General features: G+C 42.0%; 1 protein-coding gene across 6 annotated transcripts in view; it reads right to left on the bottom strand.

Annotated features, from left to right (window-relative positions):
* Trpc4 (transient receptor potential cation channel subfamily C member 4) overlaps positions 1-13705 on the bottom strand; it is a 172756-nt gene extending 159051 nt beyond the window's left edge. For 3 of the 6 annotated variants that reach the window (XM_060378300.1, XM_060378303.1, XM_060378304.1), the window contains exon 1: positions 7482-7719. The gene's annotated coding sequence lies outside the window, so the exon portion shown is untranslated. Of the gene's footprint in view, positions 1-7481; positions 7721-7767; positions 8202-13622 lie in introns of those variants that run through there. The other 3 variants (XM_060378302.1, XM_060378301.1, XM_060378305.1) reach the window with 3 other exon arrangements.
* Positions 13706-14033: the final 328 nt, after the last annotated feature.

The raw sequence follows: 14033 nt of genomic DNA, 5'->3' as shown, positions 1-14033 counted from the left end.
CTTCTGTATCTTGTGAATAATTATGGCCATTAAGCTAAAAGGGAACAACTTTTGGCATGTAATTGTACAAGATTTTCAACTACAGCAATGCAAAGCCCCAAAGGAAAGCCCTTAAGTGCTTTAACCAGTTCGTCTTTAAGTTCTGGTTTAGTGGATCGCTGCAAGTATAGCAGAGTGCCAGGCAGCTCTTGCTTTTCAGGTTGGAGCTATTGATCTTTCCACACAGTGAAAAGGTATTTATTATAAGTACCGTTATAACGAAATATTTTTTCATTAAAGCGTCTTTTATTCCTGAAAGGGCAAAATCATTTGCTGGCTCTCTGTTCCAGGAACGTGCTGGAGTGTTAAATGAAAATGCAGCTCAGCTCTCCAAGCACCCGCACACTGCAAATCAAAACATTAAGCTGTGAGGTTAAAACGAACCAGATAGACCAGGAAGTCCTTCCCCCTCTGCCAGCATTTCCATTTTACATGGCGCACGCCGAGAGGTCTAACTGTAAATATGCCTTCTCCTAAATTTCAGAGGCCATTGGAGCCTTCCTTACAGGTGGGCACTCTGCTTGCTCAGAATAAATCGCAGAAAAGAAGAACTCTGGCAAGGTATCAGCAGGATCCTACTCTTCGTTACTTAAAAAAAAAAAACATTCACTATATATAGACTTTTTATTTTTTTAATTCATTTACTGTGTGTATTTACGTGTGTCAGCACACAAACTATAACACATACGCAGAGGTCAGAGGACAGCTCTGGGACTCAGCTCTCTCCTTCTACCATGTGGGTCCTAGAGAGACAACTCCAGTCATTAGGCTTGGTGGCCAGTACCTTAATCTGCTGAGCCTATCTCGACATCATTGCTTCTTATTTTATATATATATAAAATATAGATAGTATATATGTGTGCGTGTATGCCACACACACAAATACATAAATATATGATGTGTGTATATGTGTGTACGTATGTTTCTGTATATAGGTGAAATTCAACATGACCAGATGTGCTTGTCCAACTACTATGGCTACAGAAAAGCCCCTAGTGTGTGGCTTTCAGCGTGGTCTTCAGGGTATCATCTTCCCTTCTTTTCAGCATGAACAGTGACTCTGCTGAACAGGATGCATTCAAGAGCGACTATACGTAAAACACAATGAATTCTCCATTCCGTGGCTAAAGCACACACACCAAGCCTCTGTGCTCATCTTTTCATCGTACATCGAGGATTCATACTGGTATGTGACCAGTTACCAAAGACAAATATACTAAGAGTATACATTCTAATATTTAATTCAAATATTAAAATTTAATTTTTGTATTAAATACAAACTACAGACACACTTAAAGCTCTTAACATGTTGAGCAGAGCAAAAGAGAAAAGGCAAAAACCAATCCTTGCGTCTATTTAACTTATTCAAAAAAATGAATATTGAGCAGCCCAACCCACTGATTCTGAAGAAAACAAACTTCGATTTGGAACTTCCGAAATTCAATGATACATAGTAAGAAGACCAAAATTGTAACTTCCGAAATTCAATGATTCACAAGAAGAAGACCAAAAATAAAACGAAACTCATACCTTCTACAATGGATCATCATGTTCTGTCAGATTTAGGACATGAACTTTCAACTTAATTTGCTAAATATAATCACTGACGGAGGCTATGGCTTCTTTTGGTTCAGCGTGCATTCCTGGGAAATAGCTGTGTCTGGGCTCTTTCACTTCTTCTCCCCCCACAGCTCAGTGGAGCGGCAAACTTTGGGGATTCTGGCCAAGCAACACGCAAATCAAAGACTATAGGAACCCTGTGATGGTGAGATCCCCCTAGCAATGAGGTGACTGATGGGTGCATCTGTTGAATGACAACTGGAAAATTACTTTTTAACGTAAGAAACTGTGTGGCATCCATCACACACGTATGTAAGGGAAATGTTATTATAAGTTGGCTTCATTAAATAACTATGCTAAAAGTCATCTGTCACAACCGTGACATTATGAAAATATGAAAAATGAACTCCGTTCAATTACAAAAGCAAACAGCTATAGAAATCTAATTCTGTTGCAAAATTCACATAGTTTTGAACATCATCGTAATTTCTTTAAGGTGTTTATTGCCTAGCTCCAAAGCCGGCCTTTACACACCTGCCAGGCAGATCTACAAAGGCAGTCCTGTGCCTATGTTTATACTTGAAACAGCGGAACAAAACTTTCAGAGTCAGTGTTACGGGCTCTGGGCATTAACAAGGCTTTAGTTAGTGATGGGAGAAAAGTCTGACAGGGAACAAATGGAAAAGTTATTCTAGACATAGGGAACTCTGCTGGAAAATTCACGAACCCACCTGTCACTCATCTGCTAATAGCAAATGAGGAAGGGGGTGGGTAGTATTTTAGAGTGAAGTTTCATATTAATATTATGTACATTCAAGGATGGTGTTGTTTAGTGCATGTCACTGTATTTTGTACATAATCTTTCCATTACAAATGCATCTGTCCACTTAGAAACAGCATGTCAAATATACTACAATGTCTTGCCAACTATTGAGTATCTTCGAGGATATCAAATACCAAAAATCATGAGGTAATGAGCTAAAATTTCAAAAATAACAAGACAGATCCACTTGTCTTAACACTCTATGTAACAGTGACAAATGGAATATAAATCTAGCATGTCTTAACTTGACTGTTTTCTCTACGAAGGCATATTATTAAAACTTAAGACATGGTGAGGTGTGGATGAAAACCCATCTAAAGAACTCTCTTCTTTTTATTTAATGAAAAATGTGTAATCTTTAATTTTATTCATGGAAATAAACTCTCTTTTCCGCATGCATTGCATTTATATGGAAGAACAAGAATGAGAACAGGCTGCCTGAGTGAGGCCTGTGGTTGTGCTAGAGGATGTATTCAACACGTGCAAAGCCCTGGGTTCAAGCCCCAGCACAGGAGAAAAAGAAAGGGCAGCTTTTGGGAACTGAGCAGCTCAGCTCCTCTTTTGCTTTAAGGATGTTGTGTCTAATTGTACCCTGGTGAAAAGAACATGGACTTTATTGCCGTGATATAGTATTTGAAAAACTGGAGAAATAAATAGTTGGAAAAAAAATTAAATTAGTTTTCAGGAAATAAGTAAAAAATGTAATTTCTCTTTTTCAGGGTATTTTTGTTTATTTCCTTTGTATTTGTTTGTTTGGTGGTGGTTTGGGGTTGTTTGTTTGTTTTGTTTTTGTTTTCTACCACGAGCTATCACTCTATAGCCCAGGTTGCTCTTGAACTCAAGATCCCTCTGCCTCAGCCTCCCGTGTGCTTAGACTACAGGTATGCATAGAATTTTTTTTTTCAAATATTTGATTCACCATAGAGTTAAACTGTAATATTTGGGCAGTTTTTCTTTTTGAAATGCTAAAAAATGATCACACTTCAAATTCAAAGCAGAAGGGAAGATAACGAGTGTCTGGCACAGGTGCCCAGAAATATAAGCCCCTCCCTTCTTCGTCTTTCTGTCCTCTGTCTTAAGTACACTTCAGCTCTTCCTGTTGCTGGCTTATAGAATTAATTAGGGTAACTTCTTCAACTTACTTCGAAAAGGAAAGAGCAGGCGACAGCCAGTATTTAATTAATGCCTATCGTTAATCTTACTGCAGTTACTACTTCTTAAAGAGAATGCTTTGTGCTAGATAAAAGCATACTTTTATATTACTATCTAAATTAATTTTAAATTCATTCTAGTTTGGGGAATGAAACTGTGCCCAGATATATTCTTTTATATTTTAGGAAGCCATCACTCTGTGACATTGCTGTGTTACGAAGACTAAGGCTGGAAAGAATACTGTGTAACAGTTGGCTACAATGATACATCAAATAATGGTACTACTGTCCTTCCAACTGGAACTTTCAGATGCATCACAGGACTATCTAAAAGGTTTAAATATTCCATTCCATTTACCAAATAGTTCATAACATGAGATAATTTCAAATTAACATGTCTTCAATAAAAGCATTTTTACCCTTTAGTTTTCCAGATGACTGTTTCTCTTCCTAAACTGATTTCTCTGTTCCTCAGTTATTTTGTTGTTGTCATGGCTGTCGTATGAACGCTCTCCACAATCAGGTCTAAATCTGTGCTCGTTTTTTAAAACACAGCCATGTTGTGTCTGTCTGTGGCTTAAAAAAAAAATTCTCAACTCTCTTGAAATGCTGAAGTTGTTCACAGGAAGGGTGAGAAGCAGAAAATTTGGGGAGACTAAAGCCAACCCTAAAGCAAATTGTCATTAAGATGGAAATAAACACCCAAGTGGAGTTGGGGTCAACTGAGTTTTATTGAGGGGTGAGAATGGACAGAGCATAACCAAGGTTTTTACTTTGGGTTGCCTCAACTTGAGGTTTAAGAAGAGTCGTTTCAATAAAAATCCCGTGGTATTTGATGGGTATTAAGTAAATCTGTGAGGCCAGTTTCTAATGAGCCCAGACAACACAATTTAGGAAGTCAAGATGTATGTTGGAATCTGATCTCATAACTGTCTGGCACTGATGATTTTAGAAGAAAATGTAACAGCCTGCTAATCTCTGTTCATCCAGCCTGCTTAAAAAAAAAAAAAATCTAACAATGGCAGTTTTAAACGACCAACATTCAGCCCTGCTTAGGGGTCCTGGTGGCTGTTTGGTTGTCCTCATGCTCCATCTTCATTTACAAAATCTTTGGTTTCTCTGTTACTTACAAGTGCATTATCGAATATATGCATACCAATCTTTATCTTTGCCACTGTATATCCATTATGTAGAAAAGGGGCCTCATTTTAACCTTTAATTGAGAAATAGACTGTTAAGTTATTGAAATGACATATCATTCAACGTGGGGATTACAAGTAGGGTATCTCCAAAAAACATACTTTGTGGCTTTATTTTAATTCAGACAGGTAACAAGCAGGGACTCTTACAGGGACTGAGCTCTTCAATGGCCCACATACAGTAAAATGATAGTGTGTGCCTGGACGACCAGAAACGTGTATTATTCTGTGTCATAAAAATAATGACTGTATTAAAAATACAGTATGGATATAGTTTCTGCTTATCATCTCCAGTTCAGGGGCAGTGATGCTTAAGGCTAATTACTGAAAGTAAGGTTTTAATGCCCCGTGCTTCATGCAAATATCAGTAGACTCAACCACTGAGCACTGAAAAACAGCCCATCTGCCTTATAGATCCACTACAGCCTGAAACGACACAATGGTTTATAAACCATGAGTTGCTGCTGAAAGCTCATTATGTTTCTGTCCTCTAGATGTGGGTGCTGGGCTAGGCAGGTTTTTAGCTCCCTGGATGGGTGTGGAGCTTCAAGATTGAAGATATACTTTAAATAAGAAAGCTCTTCGAAGGTCCACTAAACAGAAAGAATAAGTAAGACAGCTTCCATGGTTTCAAATCTCCTTAAAGTATAGACTGATTCAGGGTCTATTCTCTGAAAAACCACGTGGCCTGTGACTATTTTGATAATTGAAATAACCCTTTTACACATTTTGATATTGGCATTCTAGAAATAAATACAACACAAGAATAAACAATGTAAGATTTTTTAAAATTGAAACCTGTATATCTAGTCCCTCTCCTTTCTTTGAGAATGGTTGTAAAGAGGAAAACTGAAATGTACTCCATTTCTTAAGATCAGAGATTCTCACAAAGTCCATGCATGCTGGCAGGGTTAGCTAAAGAGAGGCTTGTTTTCTGTCCAGCTCAGATAACTGATGCTGTTGATCCAGCGTGCATGTCCCTTCCAGATCTAACTGATAAACTTTTCTACGTTGGCACTTGGTAAATCTTTTCACTATAATACATCTACTCAAAGGCATATGAGGTAACTCTGATGTATCCCTCTCATCAACCTGTTTCTTTTCTGTCTCTTTGCCTGTCTTGGCATAAGTCTATTATCCCTCCTCTGGCCAGCTGGTGTAAAGATTCTGAACAAAGTTCAGACACGGCAGAGCCGCACTATAGTGGTACTCAGAAATCACGCCAGTGAATTTTCCCTCCACCTGCCCTACCCTTTATTAATCCAAGATACCCACACGTCCCCTTTGATGCCCATTTACCTTGCCCTTGTGGACAGATTGATACCGGCAAACAACCGCACCGATTCTCAGAGATTGCAACAGCTTCACTCACTTTAACCATGTCAAACCCAATTTTGATCCTAATTCTGAATTTCGGACAGAACTACCCCTATATCTTACTACTTTGTTTCTCTTAAATACTTGATGTTTCCTGGTTTACTGTGCAGATGAGCAGAAGTAGGCGTTACAAATAGAACTTTAAATAGCAAATCGTAGCATGGTTAACAGAAACTCCAACTCCTACTCTCAGTGTCTGAGTCTTTAAAAAAAAAATCCTCTGGCTAAATCTTTTATTCTTCTTAAAGAATTCCTAAGTGCTTTGCGTTATGATAACTACGACAGCAGAGCCAGCAATTTCTGTGAGCCTCGGTGGTTTATTTTATCTCAGTTTTACAAGTCTGTTCTAAATTTCATTTTAAAGCCACAGCGAAGGATTTTCCTCCCTCTTCCCACTCGTTTGGCTTGGTCGCTTACTCTGTAAGTAACTTGATAGCATTTTATAGCAGCAGAATTTAGGGGTAGGGCACCTCTGAGAAACCTCCGACATTAGGGACACGCCGCAGTGGCTGGAGAACAGAGGACACAGTGACAAGGTCTGTGGTCCCTCTGCCCAGCTCTCCCAAGTCCTCTCTCATACTCTCTGAAGTCACGAAAGGCCGCTAGCAGCTAGAAACAACAAGTTGCGCCACGGATCCAAGCGATCTACCCAAGTAGCAAGCAGGGTCCCTGGCTCAGTTGGACTCTCCGTTGCCAGGCGAACTAGGAACCACCAAACCTGGTCCAACCACACGCGTAAAAGTGCCTTTGCTGCTTGACAGGAGGAAAATGACGCAGAGGGGAATGGATCCACAGAACAGCAATTGCTGTCCTCCCTTTGTGCCCGCAGCCCTGGTGCCTGTTAGAGAGTCTTATGGCTCGCCTTACGTGCCCAAGGACCGTGCCATTTCCACCCTCTCCTAACGCACAGGAGGCAGAACGCAAGCACCTAGCTCCCCAGCACAGCCGGCGGCGTAAAGGCTGATCCTTTCTTTGTTTACCGTGTAAATCACACCGGGGGGTTCGCTCCTCGCCCTCACCCCTGCCTGACAGCGCGATGCAGAGTCTGGGAGCACCCCCAAACTCCCCCTCAGCCCGGGTCACCCAACAGAAAGCTTCGCAAAAACCTTTCCCTGAACCTTAAAAAGCAACCTTTAAAAATAAATAAATAAATAAAAATAAAATAAAACCTTAAAAAGCTGCTGCACCCTGATGACTCGTAACCCCCACCCCCCTCCCCAGGGATGCCCGCCTCCTCGGAGGGAGCCTACTCCTCAGGCTGCTTGGGAAACTTAATCAATATCCCAGATGCTAGGACAGCATCTGGAGCGCGGAGACTGCACCCCCTCTTACCTGCAAAGTTGCAATCTGGCGGCTGAAGTGACCGCGGTGGGCTCGGCGGGCGCTCAGTCGAGCGCTGAGCCTGGTGCTAGCGCCGCTGGTCAGTTCGGATGGGGTTTCCGTAGTCACTGCCGAGTTTTGGAGCATTCCAAGGGGGGGAAAAAACCCGCACGAAGCCAGAGCCCACGCAGCTGGCACAGAACTGGGCGGAGTGAGGATGCTGGAGAGCCAGAGCAGGGGCGCGGGGGAGGGGCGGCCCGGGAGGGGGCGGGGTGCCCGGAACGACAGCCTTACTCACCGTGCTCCGATGCTCTCCTCTCGGCGCTCCCCCAGGAAAAGTTGCGTTCCCAAGGTGGCCACGGAGCAGCCTGGGGGACCGCCCCACCCACCCTGGGTCTGCCCGAAAGCTGCGGATGCTCATCCCACGCACTTCCCAGAGAGCGCGTAGAAAGGACCTACAAGCCGCCCAACGCGCCACCGGGGGAGCATCGCTCCAAGTCAGCCGGTGAGCAGGGTGGCTCTCCACATGCCCCTGTCACCTAGCTAAGTCGGTGACCAGGAAGGACCCCGAGGTTTAGGACGCTTGCCAGACACAGATCCCCGCTTTGGTGGCGCCCTTCGGGGATGCAGAACTTCACTTAGCAGCCTGACCCGACCTTGGAAAGCCCTGCCCCTACCTCTAAGCAAACACTCACGGAGCTGGTCAACCCATGGGACAAGTGGTCTATCCCCCTACCCAGCTCCAGCAACTCTTGTAGCTGCCCTGGACTCCCGGCACCCCCTCTCCTGTCCTCAAGGTGTCACACTTCCCTTGCTAGTTCGGAGCAAGGGAACAATCTGTTGTCAACAATCTAGACAGTGGCGATAAATAAGTGATGAGCCATAGCGTCCCGTCCACTAGGTCCCGGCTCCCTCTAAACAACTGGCACGGGAAATCAACAAGTTTCGCATACAATTAATCCCAAATCATGGGCCGGCTCAAGAGCTGGCAGTCCTGGTGGATGCAGGCATATCTGTCTCGGGACTCAGCATAGTTTACGCTTATCTTGAGATTTCCAGATACAGCTTATCTCGGTCTATGTAGCTTTCGTTCGCGAATAAAATCAAAGTACAGAGATGGGAAACGTCAAGTCGCTCGCCACACTCAGGAACCCTAGATTGGTCATGATCTCAAGACCCACGGGAAAACTTGGCAGTACATTTGCTGAGCAGCCTCCTCCAGCACCCCCCCCCCCATCGACTGGTTATTTCTCTTCATAGCACACACACTGAGCTCCCCCTTGCCTGCAGCAAGATTTTGTGGGTTTTTTTTTTTTTTTTTTTTTTTAATTTACTCCTGCTCCATGTTTCTGAAATTCAGATGAGTCCTCAAAGGGCTAGTTATTTATTTGCTCTTTTATTTAAGCTTTTGGTTTTTTGTTTGTTTTTAAAAGGTAATTACAGAATAAGGAGGATGTGTTGGCTTACTCATTGGAGTGAAGGGCAGGGTGGTTTGTTTGTTTGTTTTTTGTTTCATTTTGTTTTGTTTTTCTTTTCAAAGTACCAACATACTGTTTGTAATTGTCAGGTTTGTTTTTTTGTTTTTTTTTTTCCTCCCTAGCTAACTGCTCTTCTCGTGGGTCAGCATGACCCCTGTTCTGGTTTTGAGGGAGCACAGCCCACAGTCCATCCCACAAACAACTCAGGCCTTTACCACACACTTAAACAAACCTGTGCCAGAAAACCGGAGGAGCAACAGAATTCCCTTCCTCCCCTGAATCTCTTTTCCAGTTCTCCACAAACATGTGCCAACGTTTTCAAAGGTAGTTTTCTTTTCTTAGCATTAAACACTGGGTTTTATAAAATATGCAAAACGCATCCCTCTGTCGACAGGACAAAGAACTTTATAATCAATCTAAGCCTGCTTTGTACTCAACAAGAAAGGGGGGTGGTGGTGGAACACACATAGACACCTGTTTTATGTGGACTAATTCTTAAAATTTTTCACAAAACCTCTTTTCTTAATCATCAATAAATACGAAAGGACCAAAAGTGGAGCTGACATTGATTGAGGGAAGGCTTCAGCTAAAATACAGGCTGCCGTCCTTATGACACCCTTAAGGAGGCTTAAAACGAGAACGACAATGAAGGACAAGACTTTCCATCACCCACAACCCCCTCTCTCATGGCTCTTTCTTCTTTATAGCAGATATCATTTTTATCATGATGTCAGAGGCAGATATTTTATTAGTCTTCTCCCCCAATTTGTTATTTTTCCCAGAAGAAAAGTGGATGTGAGTCCATAATAAAAACAAATTTAAAGGAAGAAGGAAGGAAGGAAGGAAGGAAGGGAGGGAGGGAGGGAGGGAGGGAGGAAAGAGGAAAGCATTAAGGATCATAACACCAGCTCCTGCTTTTAGCAGGCTGTGGTCCCCTGGAAGGAAGAACTATTGATCACAAACCCTCCTCTTCAGCAGCATGTGTGATTATTGATTGCCATATCTGAGCTCATGATATACAAAACGATCAACAATTTCACAAAAAAAAAAAAAGCAGTCTGTTTAAACAGTCTAGTGAGGTGAATGTTATTAGCAATCTAACAATCTAACAGCATTGTTCAGTTACAAATAGAGTGACATCATTTGAGAAACTTGTAATCCTTTAAAGTGCAGGTCAGTGAGGGCAAAGAAATTTGCACTCAGATGGATTTGCTTATTTGGAGTGTAGTTTTAGAGCCTGATTCAAGAAAAGAAGAAAGTACTCTTGTTTTGAAATTAGCAACAAAAAGTGGAGCACAGAATGATGATGTGAAGGCAATTATGTGTAGTGCCGATTCACAGTTAAAACAGATCATGAAATTGGGATCACTGTTATCTGAGGAACGGAATTTTTAACCTCTAAAGCTCGTGTTTTCCCTTTGAGAGCTACAATGTGTACTGTTCTTTCTAAAAAAAGTGGAAGAAAGAGGCAAAGATACAAACATAGGTTTTTGGAAAACTTACTTCTGCCAAGGATTGTTGTCATAATTTTCTCTGATGGTGAGGCATCCATGAAGGATGACCTTGTTATACATGTGTCATTCGATGTCTCTGGATATATATATATGTGCATACATATATGAATATGTACATACATGAATATATACATATATGAATATACATGTATGCATATTAGAAGAATAAAATCATTTGTGGAAGAAAAGTTGATATGTATAGTATATATATATATATATATATATATATTTCTTCCACAAATAATTTTTATAAATTATTATACAATTCTATGAAAGAAGTACTTTTTTAAAAGTCATGGAAATGTGAATTGTTTTGATATTTTCATTCTTCTGCAGTAGTCCTACTATGAGTTCATGTGTACGGTGGCTGGGTCAGGCCCAGAGTACAACATTCCGCAGCTCTCCTCTACATCATCTGGCTCTTACATGCCTTGTGTCCCCTCTTAGCTGATGCTCCCTGAGTCTGAGGGCTGGTGGTAGTGGTGATGTAGATGTTTGGGGCTGAAAACTCAACAGTCACTTATTCTCAGCACTTTGATCAGTTATGGGCCTCTGCATTAACCACTGTGTAGAAAAGTTTCCCTGGCCAGGGTCAAAAGCAGCAAAACCTGTGGGTATGAACACATTTAGACAGCTTGACATTGTTCTAAAGCCCCTAAGCTCCCCAGTCATGCAGCCAGTCATTAGCTTCTAAGGAAAGAAATTACTGACAATGAGCATGATACTTTGTGTCAAACTAAAAAACTGGTATTTCAAGAAATAAAAATCATAGGTAAATAACATGGAACAGACTTTCAAACAATGCTGAGTGGCTACTGTTTCATTTCATGGACTGGCCAAATGGCTTCTTAATATTTATTTTTATCGTTTTTAATTTTGTGCATTTGTTTGTGTGGATGCGCACAAAAAACGTGGTTTCCAGAAGAGACCCTGGGAGTCCAGAGGGGCCTGGGAGCCCTGAAGCTGGTGTTGTGAGACCCTGACGTGGGTGCTGAAAATCAAACTCAGGTCTGTTAGAAGAGCTGTATGTACTTTTATCCACTGAGCCATCTCTCTAGCCCACCTCAAATGGTAGATGGGAAGTAGAAAACAGTGGTAAAGACAGCCGTTCTGTAGGTAGATTGGATTGGAATTACGTTTTTGCAAATGGCTGGGCTGTGTGAGTGTGGCCGTAATACACGAGCTTTCTACCTCAGTGTATTCATTTCTGATTTTAAAATATAATAATGCTTCTTTAATATGATTGCTATAGAATTATACAAATAAATACAAATTGGTGTGTGTACATTGCTATAGTCCCAGCCACTTCAGCTGGGTACAATATGTGGCTTTTTAAGCTTTCACATCACTATGTATTTAATTTCTGGTTTTTCACAGGGTGAGTATATTTCCTAAAAATGTTACCACAAGATGTGGGCTATTTTCGACCTCAAGACCCAGCTATTCCACTCCTGGGAAAAAGACACTCCACCATACAACAAGGACACTTGCTCAACCATGTTCGTAGCAGCTTTGTTCATAATAGCCAGAAACTAGAAATAACCCAGATGTCCCTCAACTGAAGAACGTATAAATAAAATGTGGTACATTTGCACAGTGGAATACTACTCAGCTTTTAAAAACAAGAAAACCATGAAATTTGCAGACAAATGAATGGAACTAGAAACTATCATCCTGAGTGAGGTGATCCAGACCCAAAAAGACACAAATGGTATGTACTCACGTATAAGGGGATATTAGCCATAAAGCATGGGATAACCATCTGACAATCCACAGACCCAAAGCAGCTAAGTAACAAAGAGGAACCAAGGGAGGATGCCTAATTTTCACTAGAAAGGAGAAATAGACTAGACAGCAGAAGGAGACGAAGAGAGGGAACAGTGCAAGAAAGGGTGTGGGAAGGGAAATGAAGATGAGGATCAGATATGGGGAGAGTGAGAGCAGGAGACCAGAGGGCTTGGAGAGAGGAGAGAAACCAAACCAGGGGCAAGGGCATCTCTGAGACAAGATGGAGACCTACAAGGTAGGCTCCTGGGAGGATATAGGGGTGACTAAGACTCCTAGTAACAGGTGTCATAGAGACTGAAGAAACCACCTTTAAGCCAGACTGGACTTCTAGTGGAGGGAGAAAAATCACCAACCCACCCACAAAAATTTCTACCCAAAATTTACCCTGACTACAAGATGTCCAGGGATAAAGGTAGAGCAGAGATTGAGGGAATGTCCAACCTGAGGCCCACTTTATGGGAGAGAGACAACTCCTGTCACTATTAATGACACTCTGCTATGCTTGCAGGTAGGAACCTAGTATAGCTGTCCTCTGAGAGGCTCCACCCAGCAGCAGAATGAAACAAATGCTGAGACAGCCCAATATTAGGTGGAACACAGGGAACCTTGTAGAAGGGTGAAGGGAGGATAGGAGGATCTCGTGGGGACAGAAACTTCACAAGACCAACAGAATCAAATAACCTGGGTCCAGGGAGCCTTACAGAGAGTGAAGCACCAACCAAGAACCATGCATGAAGTGGACCTAGGCCACCTACACATCTGTAGCTCATGGGCATCTTAGTCTTCATGTGGGTTCCCTAGTGTGGGTTCCCTAGTAAGGGGAGCAGGGGTTGGCTCTGACATAGACTCTGTTGCCTGCCTTCTGATCACACCCCCCTGGTGGTGTTGACTTGCCTGGTCTCAGTCCTGCTCCAGCTTGATGTGCTGGACTGGGTTGGTAGGAGAGCTCTTCTTTTTTCAAGGAGGAGGGGAGGGGCGATAGGGGAAAGAGGGAAGGAGGGTGAGACAGGGAGGTGGATAAGATCAGGATGTAAATAAATAAATAAAGAAGAAAAAAAGATGTGAGCTATTAAAAAATTTAATGTTTATTTTGATTGAGTCTTTGAGGGTGAGGGTGTCTATTTTTCCCTGTGAATTTAAGCAGAGATGAACAAATTCAAAATGCTCCAAGCTACTGGAGCAATTTGGCCTTGTGCTGTGTTCTCCTAACTGTGCTGAGAGAGTGGCTCCCACTGTGTAATCAATGTGAAACCAGGGGAGGTCCTGCCATGATAAAGGATAAAGTCCCCATTCTTAATTCCCTTGTAACTAACATTGGGCCTTCAACATTCACATGCACATTTTTCCTGAGAATAAAGAAACCCGGGTCTTACCTTTCATGAGTTCTTGGTCCTGCGAGGCTTTTTCATCGTTGTTCAGGTCCTTGACATTCTGAAGTGTCCATGGGTGTGTGCTGTAGAATTAGAACAGAAGGTTCAAATTTTGACTTTACCCCTTTCTATAAAAGTGAGCTTGGATTTTAACTATTCAGTGACTTGGAGGTTTCATTTTTGCAAATGGCTATGCAAACTTTCCTGAAAAATCTCAGAAAGGAACAAGATAATGGGCATAATTTATACACCCAAATGCAATAGTTTGCCTATGAGAAGAATTGAACATTTAAGGAAGGTAACAATTTATTTACAAAAAGGGATGTATATACATATTTCTACTGGTTTAAGGTAAAAATACAGGGCTAACTATTTGATGTGTCACTGAAGTCCCCGTGAATGTGCCTGACTGTG

This window comes from Meriones unguiculatus, chromosome 2 (genome assembly GCF_030254825.1).
Source record: "Meriones unguiculatus strain TT.TT164.6M chromosome 2, Bangor_MerUng_6.1, whole genome shotgun sequence".
Lineage (NCBI taxonomy): Eukaryota > Metazoa > Chordata > Mammalia > Rodentia > Muridae > Meriones > Meriones unguiculatus.
Note: the sequence above shows the minus strand (reverse complement) of the source record. Positions and strands in the feature narration are given on the sequence as shown.